This window comes from Rhinatrema bivittatum, chromosome 1 (genome assembly GCF_901001135.1).
Source record: "Rhinatrema bivittatum chromosome 1, aRhiBiv1.1, whole genome shotgun sequence".
Lineage (NCBI taxonomy): Eukaryota > Metazoa > Chordata > Amphibia > Gymnophiona > Rhinatrematidae > Rhinatrema > Rhinatrema bivittatum.
In genome coordinates this window covers 573,504,717-573,518,247 of record NC_042615.1, presented here as the reverse complement: position 1 = coordinate 573,518,247, position 13,531 = coordinate 573,504,717, and the positions used below count along the sequence as shown (strand labels likewise).

At 48.4% G+C, this 13,531-nt stretch overlaps 1 protein-coding gene across 1 annotated transcript in view; it reads right to left on the bottom strand.

Annotated features, from left to right (window-relative positions):
* Positions 1-12,184, bottom strand: part of LOC115099952 (spindle assembly abnormal protein 6 homolog) — a 311,055-nt gene extending 298,871 nt beyond the window's left edge. The window contains exon 1 of the mRNA XM_029618040.1: positions 12,118-12,184. The gene's annotated coding sequence lies outside the window, so the exon portion shown is untranslated. The remainder of the gene's footprint in view (positions 1-12,117) is intronic.
* Positions 12,185-13,531: the final 1,347 nt, after the last annotated feature.

The following is a 13,531-nucleotide window of genomic DNA, read 5'->3' as shown; positions in this document are numbered from 1 at the left end:
CTGGACACCGTACTAGGTATTTAAAATTAAAATAAAGTTTACTGATTTTCTCAAATTTAAATCAATGTCCAGTCAATCCAAAATTGTGAGATTATAGCTGTGTTGCTTTCAGGTGTTTTCTCTTTCCTCTGGGTATGTTTCCTGTCTCTCAGTTCCCAAGGATGGAGTTTACCACTTCTTCAACCAGTGAATAAACTGTCCCAGTAGTTCTGGGAATCCCATGGGTGGTGGGATCCCCCTTAATCACTGGAAAAACCCTACCTTAGTCCCATATCTCCGTCTCTCGTACACAGCCTGTGTCCATGTCCCTTGGGGGTGAAGATCCTGAAGAAGGGTCTTCAAAAATTCCTGCTCCCATTCCCCTTCTTTCATTTTGTTCTGAGGTGGCCTTCCTGATAGGAAGGTCTGATAAAAAAAAAAAAAAATCAGGCTCCTGCAGCTCTATGATCCAAAAACTGATATTTTAAACTTCAAAAAAAAATCTATCGCCACTAGATAGAACAAACACCATCTTCACTGCAGGTCTAGCTTGCCCCTAGGCAGATTACCACAGATTCAGTGTCCTGACTTCCATGTAAGGAATGAGCTTTCACTAAAAAAAAAAAAAACAGGCACCCACTCCAATCTAAAGCAACCATCTTTAAAGCATGAAGGCAGCTTCCAACAGGCAAGAAGTGCAAGGCAGGAAGTAACCTCCTGAAAATAAACAAACACTGGCTGATACAGTATGCGAGTGCCTGCTCTCCCGGCACGCACACAGACCACTCTACTGTGCGCATGATACAGTATTTTAATTTATTAAAATTAGGGCCAGCGGTAAAAAGAGGAGCCTCTTTTTTGACAGGAGCGGCAGCTGTCAGAGAGTTTGACAGCCGAAGCTCAATTTTGCCGGCGTCGGTTCTCAAGCCCGCTGACAGCCACAGGTTCGGAAACCGGACGCCAGCAAAATTGAGCGTCCGGTTTTCGACCCGCGAGCCATGGGCCTATTTCAAATTTTTTTTCTATTTTTTTTACTTATTTTAACTTTCGGGACCTCCGACTTAATATCGCCATGATATTACTTACTGAATCGCGCGGGAATAACTAATAGGGCCATCAACATGCATTTGCATGTTGCAGGCGCTATTAGGTTCGGGGGGGTTGGACGCACGTTTTGGACGCGCCATTACCCCTTACTGAATAAGGGGTAAAGCTAGCGCATCGAAAACTTGCGTCCAATCGCGGGTTAACAGTGCGCTCCGCCGGAGCGCACTGTACTGTATCGGCCTGACAGTAAGGAGGTAGGCCTCTCTGTAAAGGAAAACTCCAGGTTGCTCCTTACTCTTCCAAGTCTCTAAACAAAATGCCACACTGATCCTACTCTTAGCCCTACTACATAACCACCTGAGACTGACCAATCACAGCCATCTAGATTGGGAGGGGCTGAAAGGGAACAGTAGTCCCAATTATGAGTCAGGGACCTAAGACCATCTAGTGTCTAACCAAGGGGTCCACCACACATATCAGCTTGCTGCATCGGGAGATAACATTTTTTAAATATGAGACTTAAAACTCTGCGTTGATTTTAATGCACAGATTGCTATATTGGCCCGTTAATGTGCCCACTAAGGCCATTTAGCATGCACTAAAAATAACGTGCTATGCACTAAATTTAGCATGCAAGCCAAACCAATCTGAAAAGATGTAAGCGTACATGTGCATGTAAATGGAGGAATGTGATATGCAATGGAGACTTTAGTGAGTATGTGTTAAATAGTAAAGTTTTCTCTCTTTCATGAGCTATTCAGCTTATACTTGCTAAGGCCTAAAATTTAGCATCTGCCCCGGACAAGGTATTACATTGTCGGCTCACACCTTATTTCAAGAGCTCAGCAAATGAAATGCATTGGCGGTACTGATGGAGAAGATGGAGCCGTACTAGCAGGATATGTTAGGAAAGGGGTGGACAGAAGAGAGAGAGGGTGAGAGTGAGAGAACAGAGATACCAATCTACAGTTGAGCACTTCATAAGAAAAGGTCCACAGATTACAATTGTTTTTCAAACTTTGTTGGACACTGTATAATGTGCAAGGCACAATGTTGTAAGTAGGGGTAGCCAACTGGTATCTTGTGAGCCGCATGTGCCTCTTTCCAGCTGAAATTGTGAGTTCCAAGTGCTGATGTATATGCAGGTCTGTTGTAAGTCTCCTGCAAGCAGTGATCCTCCCCCTTCTCAACAGTAGGCTTGCATGGACGTTATAAAGTGGTTGCTGAGAAGGGGGTGGATTACCGCATTCATGATCTGCCTGCCTTCATGCTGTTCTCCAACCCAAAGCACTCCTAGACCCCTCTCCAGACCTGGCCCGGACTGCTGACTCAAACTCCCCTGTCACAGAGAGGTGCAGTGAGACATGAAAATCTTCTCTCTGGCCTCTTCTCATTCAAGTTCTGCCACAACTCTGCATCTATGGATAGGTGTCAGTCAGCAGACCTCCAGGTTCTGCCTCACCACCAATTAAGTGCCTCCTACTGTTTTTCTCTGCCACTGCCCTCTCCACCCCCCCCCCCCCCCCCCCCCCCACATACTTGGCTGTGGAAAATATACAGCATTGGGGCCTTTCAGCCTGCCCCTTCCTCAGCCTAGGGACACCTCATCCAGTAGCCACAACATCCCGCCCAGACACTGTTCTCATGGGGGCCCTGCCTGGATCCCGTTTTTAAAATTTATTCAGAGACGACTATTGCTGCTTGTGCATTCTGGAAGGAGAGAAGAGTAATTGTGTGAGAGATTGTGTCAGTGAGTCCATGAGCATGTGAATGTCATTGATTGAGTGAGCGCATGCACATGAGAGGTCTTGAACGAGTAGATGTGACTCGGATATTTACACTTTCAAATAATAGAAGGACTAGGGGGCATTCCATGAAGATAGCAAGTAGCACATTTAAGACATTTCAGACTAATTGGAGAAAATTCTTTTTCACTCAACGCACAATAAAGCTCTGGAATTTGTTGCCAGAGAATGTGGTTAGTGCAGTTAGTGTAGTTGTGTTCAAAAAAGGTTTGGATAAGTTCTTGGAGGAGAAGTCCATTAATGGCTATTAATCAATTTTACTTAGGGAATAGCCACTAGGGATGTGAATCGTTTTAGGACGATTAAAATTATCGTCCGATAATTTTAATATCGTCTTAAACCGTTATGGAACACAATACAATACAGATTCTAACGATTTATCGTTATAAATCGTTAGAATCGTGAGCCGGCACACTAAAACCCCCTAAAACCCACCCCCGACCCTTTAAATTAAATCCCCCACCCTCCCGAACCCCCCCCAAATAACTTAAATAACCTGCGGGTCCAGCGGCGGTCCGGAACGGCAGCGGTCCGGAACGGGCTCCTGCTCTGAATCTTGTCGTCTTCAGCCGGTGCCATTTTCCAAAATGGCGCCGAAAAATGGCGGCGGCCATAGACGAAAAAGATTGGACGGCAGGAGGTCCTTCCGGACCCCCGCTGGACTTTTGGCAAGTCTCGTGGGGGTCAGGAGGCCCCCCACAAGCTGGCCAAAAGTTCCTGGAGGTCCAGCGGGGGTCAGGGAGCGATTTCCCGCCGCGAATCGTTTTCGTACGGAAAATGGCGCCGGCCATACGCGTATGGCCGGCGCCATTTTCCGTACGGAAAATGGCGCCGGCAGGAGATCGACTGCAGGAGGTCGTTCAGCGAGGGTTCCGGCGCCTCGCTGAACGACCTCCTGCAGTCGATCTCCTGCCGGCGCCATTTTCCGTACGAAAACGATTTGCGGCGGGAAATCACTCCCTGACCCCCGCTGGACCTCCAGGAACTTTTGGCCAGCTTGTGGGGGGCCTCCTGACCCCCACGAGACTTGCCAAAAGTCCAGCGGGGGTCCGGAAGGACCTCCTGCCGTCCAATCTTTTTCGTCTATGGCCGCCGCCATTTTTCGGCGCCATTTTGGAAAATGGCGCCGGCTGAAGACGACAAGATTCAGAGCAGGAGCCTGTTCCGGACCGCTGCCGTTCCGGACCGCCGCTGGACCCGCAGGTTATTTAAGTTATTTGGGGGGGGGTTCGGGAGGGTGGGGGATTTAATTTAAAGGGTCGGGGGTGGGTTTTAGGGGGTTTTAATGTGCCGGTTTTTCGATTTTTCACGATTTTTCACGATATTTTACCCCCCCAAACGGCAACAATACGATTCCCTCCCCCTCCCAGCCGAAATCGATCGTTAAGACGATCGAGGACACGATTCACATCCCTAATAGCCACTGCTATTAATTGTATCAGTAACATGGGATCTTCTTAGTGTTTGGGTAATTGCCAGGTTGTTTCGGCCTCTTTTGGAAACAGGATGCTGGGCTTGATGGACCCTTAGTCTGACCCAGCATGGCAATTTCTTATGTTCTTATGCCAGTGAGGAAGCATGCATATATGTGGTGCGAACCTCAGGGGCGTCCTCCTGAAATGACGTCATCATCACCAGATATTTAAGGTCTCTTGTTTTGCTAGCTATTCGAGTTAGCAAAGGGTTTCCTACCTAGCTGCCTCCAGGTATCGTTGTGGATGGGATTCGCTCTCCGCTTACCTTGCTACTCTGCCTCCTCAGACTTTACCAGGGGTACCCGCTCCTCGGGGGCCTCGCTCTCTCTCTTGCTTTTCAGGTCGCAGTCTGGAACCGGTACTCGTTCCTCGAGGGCCCACGTTCCCGGACCTGCTACTGAATATAACTTCTGCCAAAAAGTCACCGCTGCCTACAACACCAGTGAGTTGCCATCTCTCTCTCTCAGAGCTTTCCCTGGAACCAGATACTCGCTCCTCGAGGGCCTACTTCATTCCAGCTCCTGGGCTGTTCCAAGAGACTATTGTGTGAATGTTACCATCAAGGTTCTGTTCCTGAACTCTGCATACTCTGCCTATTCACTATCTCAGCGATCCCAGTTTCATCCTGGGATCGCTATTCCAGTGCCTGAGGGAATACAGCCCAGCCGGGCTCTTCCAGCTCACTACTGCCACCTCTGGTGGTTCTCTAAAACAGTTTAATAAAAGAACTAGTGTGTGTCTGTCTCCCAACTCTGAGCCTGACCGGTGGTCCCTCTCGGGATCTTCCCCCGTGAGCGTGTCATCTGCCACCGGCCCAAGGATCCACCCACAATTATCACAAATAATAGCAATAAATTTAGGGTAAAACATAGGGGGCTTATGACTGTCCCCGGTGTTTCACTCCTTACCTCTCTCCCCCATGGCTATCCCTGTGCAGAGCCAAATAGGAGCCGTGGTGTGAGTGACCTCACCAGGAAATGGTTCTCATGAATGGACGAGAGGAGTAAGAGCACTGGGGAGTGGTTGGTGAGGATACGGAAGTGCTCAGTCAATTGTTTTAAAATAAAATTCCCACCAGCCCTAGAGTGTACCAAAGCCAGAGTGTGGAACTCCTGATTGTCCAGAGAGATGGAGATGGATACTGTCAACGGAGGAGAAGGTGAAGTCAGGCCTAGGAGCAGTCCTCCTGCTGAACCTAGACCTGGGAGTTTCCCAGATGGACTGGACATGAGGCTATGGCATGTTCAGATTTGCCGCAGTACAGGCAGAGGCCGGATTGCTGGCGACGGTGACATTCCTTGGGAGAAAGTCTGCTCCGACCCATTTGCATTGGCTCATCCTCAGATTTGCTCTCGGCTGCATTCAGCCTGGGTGAAGATGAACGTCGAATTCGGGTCAAGCAGGGCTTAGATCTTCTGAATACTCTAGACTCCTGTGAACGCTCTTGCAAGCAGCGGTCGATGCGACCAGCTAGGTCTATCAATGAGTCCAGGAATGCAGGCAATTCATGAGCCACCAACTCAACTTTGATCTGGGATCTCAGACCCTTGAGGAAGATGGACCGTAAGCAGTCTGAGTCCCAGTGAAGTTCAGATGAAAGGGTCCTGAATTCAGTGACGCAGTCACTTAATGGCCAAGTGCCTTGTTGGAGATGGAGAAGTGAGGACCTGGAAATGGCTCTTCTGCCAGGGTCATCGACGACGGAATGAAATAAGGCAAGAAACCCGAGCAGGTCTCGAAGAACCAGGTTAGCATGCGCCCAAAGGGGTGATGCCCAGGCCAAGGCCTTACCATCCAGAAGGGAAAGGAGGTAGGTTGTCTTGGTGATCACATCTGGGAAGTAAGCCGATTGCAGGCAGAAGTGCATATTACATTGATTCAGGAAACCCCTGCACATAAGAGGGTTCCCTGAAAAGCGTGGAATCTAAATGAATGCTCAAGTTATCAATGGCTGCTGCCAGTGTTTCCAGGAATTTATGTTGCTCACTGATTCTTTGCGCCAGGCCAGGGATGGCCTGAATAGCTGGGACCTCTGCCAGGTCCATGTACTTGGCAATCTGTTAGGAATTGTGGGTTTCGTGGACCCTTGGCCTGAGGTGACGGTTGATACCACCTGCAGGGAGGAGCTCCACAGGTCTTCACCGTTGGGAGGCAAGGTTAGCTGCAGCAGGAGATACGGTGGTAGAGTGGTATGGTGTCCTGCTTCACAGGCACGTGATTGCAGGAGCTTGTAGAAGGTCTAGGGGGCATTCCATGAAGTTAGCATGTAGCACATTTAAGACTAATTGGAGAAAATTCTTTTTCACTCAATGCACAATAAAGCTCTGGAATTTGTTGCCAGAGGATGTGGTTAGTGCAGTTAGTATAGCTGTGTTTAAAAAAGATTTGGATAAGTTCTTGGAGGAGAAGTCTATTAACAGCTATTAATCAAGTTTACTTAGGGAATAGCCACTGCTATTAATTGCATCAGTAGCATGGGATCTTCTTAGTGTTTGGATAAATGCCAGGTTCTTGTGGCCTGGTTTGGCCTCAGTTGGAAACAGGATGCTGGGCTTGATGGACCCTTGGTCTGACCCAGCATGGCAATTTCTTATGTTCTTATGTTCTTAGAGACAGTACTGTGAAGTGTCCCGCTGAGCAGGGTTAGAGACACAGTTTGGAGGGAACCACAGTACTTAGGCGCATTGGAGATGCAGGTACCAGAGCAGGAGCCTCTGACAGAAGAGCACTAGGCAGTTCCCAAGGAGCGGGGCACGCGAGACAGGAACTTCTGGAGGAATGCAGCGGAGACAGTCCCGAGGGGTGGGGTAGCACAGCAAGAGAGGCTCTGGTGTGATGACGTAGGCTGACCTGACGAGCGGGGAAGCCCAAGTCAAATCTCCGAAGTAGTGACATAAGCCGCCCCGAGGAGCGGGGCTGCGCCCGATGGAATCTCTGGTTAGAGAACGAAGGCACTGCCCCAAGGAGTGGGGAGGTGCTGAGTACAGGCACTGGTGTAGAATGTAGTGCCTGTGACACAGGACGCCATACCGCTCTACCACCGTATCTTCTGCTGCAGATGACCTCGCCTCCCAACGGTGAAGACCTGTGGGGCTCCTCCCTGCAGGTGGTATCAACCCTCACCTCGGACCGAGGGTCACAGGTGCAGAATGTAGGCACTGCCCCGAGGAGCGGGAAGCGCCGGGTAATGTCACTGGTGAACGTAGGCATTGCCCAGAGGAGCAAGGGAGCACAGAGTCGAGTCTCCAAGTAGTAAGGTAGTTCGAGGGACAAGCCTGTGGAGCAGGGAAACCAGCAGGCAGGAACTCTGGAAGGCGCAGGTACTACTCTGAAGAGCGGTGAAGCCTGGAGACGAGGTCTGCAACTGGAGTGCGAGCAGGCCCCCGAGGAGCGGGTACCTGAGCCAGAGTCCAGAGCCGCAGATAAATCCAGTACAGGAACCACGGGTCCGAGGAAACAGGAGCAAGCACCACGTGAAGGAACTCGTTGCCAAGTCAACTAGCAAAGAACGATGGAGGTGGTTATGAATCCCAAACTTGTGATGTCATCAGGTGGGGACACCCCTGAGGTTCCCACCATTAGACCTTTAAAGGAAGGCCTTGGGGCACGCACGCGCACCTTGGAAGGCCCGGAGTCGGCGTGGATGGTGGCGGCGTCCCGGGCATCATGAGGAGCCTTGAGAACTTGGAGGTATGTGGCGGTAGTGGCTAGCCCCAGCCGCGAGTTGACCCGGAGAGGAGAGCAGGGCAATACATGACGTGAGCTGAATCGGTCGCAGCCGTCTGTGACTGACGGTCATCACGCTTATATTTCTCAACTTATGCACGAATAAGAGCATAAGAACATAAGATATTCCATACTGGATCAGACCAAGAGTCCATCAAGCCCAGTATGCTGTCTCAGTGGCCAATCCAAGTCTCAAGTATCTGGAAAGTACCCAAACATTAAATAGATCCCATGCTACTAATGCTGGCAACAAGCTATTCATACCAGGGACAGAATAAGGTATTGAGTTAACACATAATATCTCTATTATACTTACCTGATGAGAGTTCCCTATTAGCAGGTATCAGTACCAGACGGAATACGAATCCTGAGAGGAAAGATGATATAAGGGGAAAAAAAGAGTTCCTTAATACTATTTACTATTGTAAAACAGTACTTTCTGCCTTAAATGTTTCTTTTGTAAATTCACAAGAATTGGAACTACTGGTTTATGTTATTTTCTTGGTAAACAAAACTGTTAAATAAACTGTTTTCTTTAAGTTTACATTCAATTTTGCTGAGAATTATACTTTCACAAGACTCTGCCTTCTCTCTCTACCCCTGGGAGACTGGTTGAGTGGGTTTCAGTCCCTTGTTTCCTGTTATTGGAAGACCCAACAGGAAGGAGAGAAAAAAAGTCCTCTCAAAGCCCCTCTTTTGTGGACCTAGTGGCTCTCGGAGTAACACCGAAAACCCCATATCCTAGTACTCACCTTAGCCACCATAGCGGAAGAGTCACTGCCCAAAAGTAGTGGGGTACACCAAGAAGGGGAAAGACCAGGGAAGGGCCCATTCTCTTAAGAGTACCTCAGAGGTAGTGGGTAGTGCAGGAAGAAAACTCCTAGAGCAAGAAGATTATGCAGTGACTATAGCTTTTAGACAGTGAACTATCTTTTGTTTTTGCTGTATGGATTGCACTATCCTTCAGAGTACACTTTGCTGCTTTAATATATCTGCATTAGTCCAGACTGGCTTTACTATGTGGGCACCCACATAGCCCTACCCCCATCCTCCTTGTCAAAACCCTCCCACTCTCCTGGCATCCCCATCCCCTCATCTTGAAGTCATTGTTACTGCTGTCCTCCATACTGGCCATCAACATACCTACAACAGGGGTGGCTAACCTTTCACTTGTCAAGAGCCACAAAACCAGAATTCACAGTAGTAGAGAGCCGTAGTACCTTTCTTGAGCATGGAAGTGGGGGGATGAGTCTGCCTACCCCTCCAATAAAAAAAGCCAACTCTCTCCCAGACACAAAGATAAGCACACACACACTTCCTCTCTCTCAGACACAGACACACATATACATACTCTCCCCTTCTCTCTATCTCTCCTAGAGATATAAACACACACACACAAATACTCTGATCCTTCTAACCTCTCAGGTTGTGATTGTTGTTCTGTCTAATTTTATCAATCATGGGATCCTCTAAACAGCTGACGGAGTATTTGAAAATGAAGATAATTCGTTCTTACAAAGCAAGGGAAGGCTATAAAAAAAAATCTAAATGCTTCCAGCTAGCAATTTCAATTGTGAGGAACATCCCCAGTCCTGCTGGAGCACTGCACAACCTTTCTTCCATCATGGGCCTGCAGAACCGCTTGGGCATTTGGACAGGCCAGAAGAACTGCAGCCTGTGCCACTGCTGCAACATGGGCCACCCTCCTCCCTCCACACAGCCTGAACAAGTCACGGTATAGCAGTGCTGCACTTTTATTTCTAGGTATCCAAGTAGACTAGCATGACAACTACTTTGGTCAGCTTGTATAACAAAAGGAAGAAATGGTAAGTTTGGGGAAGCATAGGAATTGTCCCATTACCTATTTTAAAATAGCATTAGAGCTTGGCATTCTCTCTGTAACTAGTTTAAAGCAACAGTTTTAGCTCATGCTTTCAGTCACACGCACCTGTGGTCAGGCTGTCTACATTTGATTATGATATTTAAACATTTCCAGAACTTTCCTCTGTCATGATAGCACTTCTAAGTCTTAAATGCTTGAACGGTTACAGTGCATTTTGTGGCAGTGCAAACTCTGTTTGTGAAGGTTTGCACACATTAGTTACTTTGAGCTCCATATTGAGTAAACCAGCGAGCAGCTTATTTATGCAGGTAACTTTAAACCTAACTGACTGTATTCTGAATTCAATACAACCAATTAAGATAAACCTCCCCCCCCCCCCCCCCGACATTGAAAATGTCTCACCTCCAAAGAAGGCTAAGCCTAGCTGGTGGGGGCACACAAGCGTGCATCCTCCCAGCTAAGTGGCCCCCGTTGCTCTGATAGTGACACTGCTTATACCAACGCTAGACCCTGGGAGTGTGGCAAAGCAACACAGGATGCTTGGACGGGAGTTTGCAAACCTGTGTCTTCCCTGAGAGGCTTAGGTTCCCTTGGAGGTGATACTTTTTGTGAGTGAGGGTAGAGAGATCTGGAGAAAGGAGGAAGGAGACTTACAAATTGATTTAATGTTGGGTGGGTGGGAGCAATCCCCGCTGTGCGTCATTCTCACTTCAGGCAGGAGGGAGGGGGGGGGGTGTTGGGGCAAATATATTTTACCCTGTGAAGTGAAATGGTGTGCTGGGAGGCAGGTAGCTCCCCTCTCAAGCATAACCCTTTCACATCAGGAGAAGAAATAACAATGACTCCTCCTCCTGCCGGGATAAAACAAAGAGGGTAGGGGTGGGTGGCCCTCATTTGTAACCATGGGAAGCAGTGGTAGAGTCGTTATGGCTCCACTTTGTTATGCTTGCTGGGGCTGGAGGGGGAATGGGGCCACTGCTGGCCTACAAGTATGGGTTGTTGGTTTTTTTTTTTGTAACTTACAGGTCAATACAGTAAAGTGCGGCCGCGGTTACCCTGTTTCTAACCCGCCTTTTACTCACAATTTGGCCGCGTTAGCCCAACCCGCGATTCACTATCCCCTTTAACCCATTCTTACCGCCTCTTTAAATCAACGAGTAACCCCTTCCACCCACGGCATGTATATGAGATGTAAACGATCGGATTAGCTATTTCCCCCCCCCCCCCCCCCATTCAGTAACGCACGCCCCGACTATCGCCTTTTTAACCTGCAGTTTAGCCGCGCGTTTAACCTGCTAATTTACCACCTACCCCTACCCCTGTGTTAGAGGCAGGGGTAAGGGTAGACGGCAAACTTTCCCCCAAAAGGAAACCTAAAAACCTAAAATCCCCTCCTCCCGAAGCGACTCGACATGTTACCAACTTACCTCTTGTTGCTTTTTCAGCCCTTTCAGCCTTCTCTGCCGTCCTCCGGAGGGGGGCAGCCGGCGGCGAAAGCGGCTTCCAGCGGTCCCCGCGCAGGTCCCGGTTCTCCTGGCTCAGCCGCTCCAGCTGCACCTCCAGCTCCTCGATGCGCCGCCGCTGCGTCTCCAATAACTTCCTCCGGCTCTCGATGATGTTGTTCAGCTCCAGCAGGTACTCCACGGCTCCAATGGCTAGAGCCAGCGAAGCACATGATGTAACGGCGCGAAGCGTACTTTCATTGGCTTGAGCGCCCCAATTGACGGGCACTCAAGCCAATGAAAGCACATGGACGGGTGGGCGTGACCGAGCGGTAGGTGAGCAGGACTGTGCGTGCGGCAAACGCGGGTGCGCCCGGCACTAACGCAGCTCTTCCTACCGCTCCTTACTGTATCGGCCCACTAGATGGCTAAACGCAGAATATACACAGGTTTAAAGTTATGCAGGTAAATGCACCTGGATAACATTAGACCTGCTTTTCACAACGATCAGGCTTTACTTGGCCAAATGTATATCCAGGCAGCGCTGAGCATCATCATCATGACATGGCTTAAGTTTAAGACGTTTCTCCAGGCTGCCTCTGTTTTTTTTTTATCTGGATAGCTTTCAGCCAGATCATGACTTACTTTGGCAAAAGCTTATCGGCTCAGTAAAGGGGCAGACCTTGCTGGACCTACTGGAAGGACCATTTGTGTCTTTAGCGGGCCTAGCGGCCATCATTTACCATGTTAACACGTTGCTAGGTAAATCTCGGTAAAGGGCCAGCTCCTTCACTGCATACCTGCAATCCGTGCAGTCAGTTTCAGAATCATTAATCTCTGCCTGCCTCCGCAGGAACGCTTCTGCTGCTTCTCCTTTGTAGCTGTGTTTGCTTTCTCTTCTAATATCCATCCTCCCCAGCTCTTTCTCCTGGATTCCTTCTTGAGGTGGCTGCTCCCCGCCTCTCCTTTCTCTGCCCTGAAACCCCATTTGCTCATTCATTGTGCAAGCAATCTTAAACCAACCCTCTGACACAAAATACACCAGTGTATTGATTTTACAGGGTGCTGTCAATCTATTTATTATGCTGTGTTATATTTTTTTTTTGTTTCTAATCCTGTAAAATTAATCAGTCATTTCTCTGCTAGCAAATTGTAGAACTGGTAAAGGGACTTCTGCAAACAGAATGAAATTTGAAAGAAGTGTAAAAGTCTTTTCTCTGCAAATGTCATTGTAGGACTCACAATAACAATGGACAACAAAACCGAGCAGCTTGAAATATTGAGTTTACTTATTGAACTAAAGCTTGTCACAGGTGTATTAAGTTAGTCCAGTAAAATGTATCACCTACAATTTGCTTGTTGACCATTAATTCCACTTATTAAAGTCAGGTTTCAAAATAAGGTCTTGGCTACTTAGTTTGGTGATTTTTGCATTTTGGTAATTTAATCCAAATTTAAGGACTGGATAAAATTAGGACAAGAAAGAGCATTATCACTCTAAAATTCTCAAAAAGCCTATCGATTGCGCAGGACTTTAGGTTTCCTGTGACCTCTGTGAATGAAGAAATCCCACGGAAAACTGTGCAAGTTAAAGCCTAATCACTGTCAGGCCGATACAGTACAGAGCGCACTGTTAACCGGCATTTGGACGCGCGTTTTCGACACGCTAGCTTTACCCCTTATTCAGCAAGGAGTAATAGCGCGTCCCAAATGCGCGTCCAACCCCCCGAACCTAATAGCGCCCGCAACATGCAAATGCATGTTGATGGCCCTATTAGGTATTCCCGCGCGATTCAGTAAGTAAAATGTGCAGCCAAGCCACACATTTTACTTTCAGAAATTAGCGCCTACCCAAAAGTAGGTGCTAATTTCTCCGGACACCGGGAAAGTGCACAGAAAAGCGATATTAAGTCGGAGGTTCCGAAAGTTTAAAAAAGTAAAAAAAAAAAAAAAAAAAATTGAAATAGGCCCGCAGCTCGCGGGTTGAAAACCGGACGCTCAATTTCCGAACCCGTGGCTGTCAGCGGGCTCGAGAACTGACGCCGGCAAAATTAAGTGTCGGCTGTCAAACCCGCTGACAGCCGCCGCTCCTGTCCGAAAAGAGGCGCTAGGGACGCACTAGTGTCCCTAGTGCCTCTTTTTACCGCCGGGCCTAATTTAAATAAATTTATTTACTGTATCGCGCACACAGGAGAGCGGGCGCTCGCCCGCTCT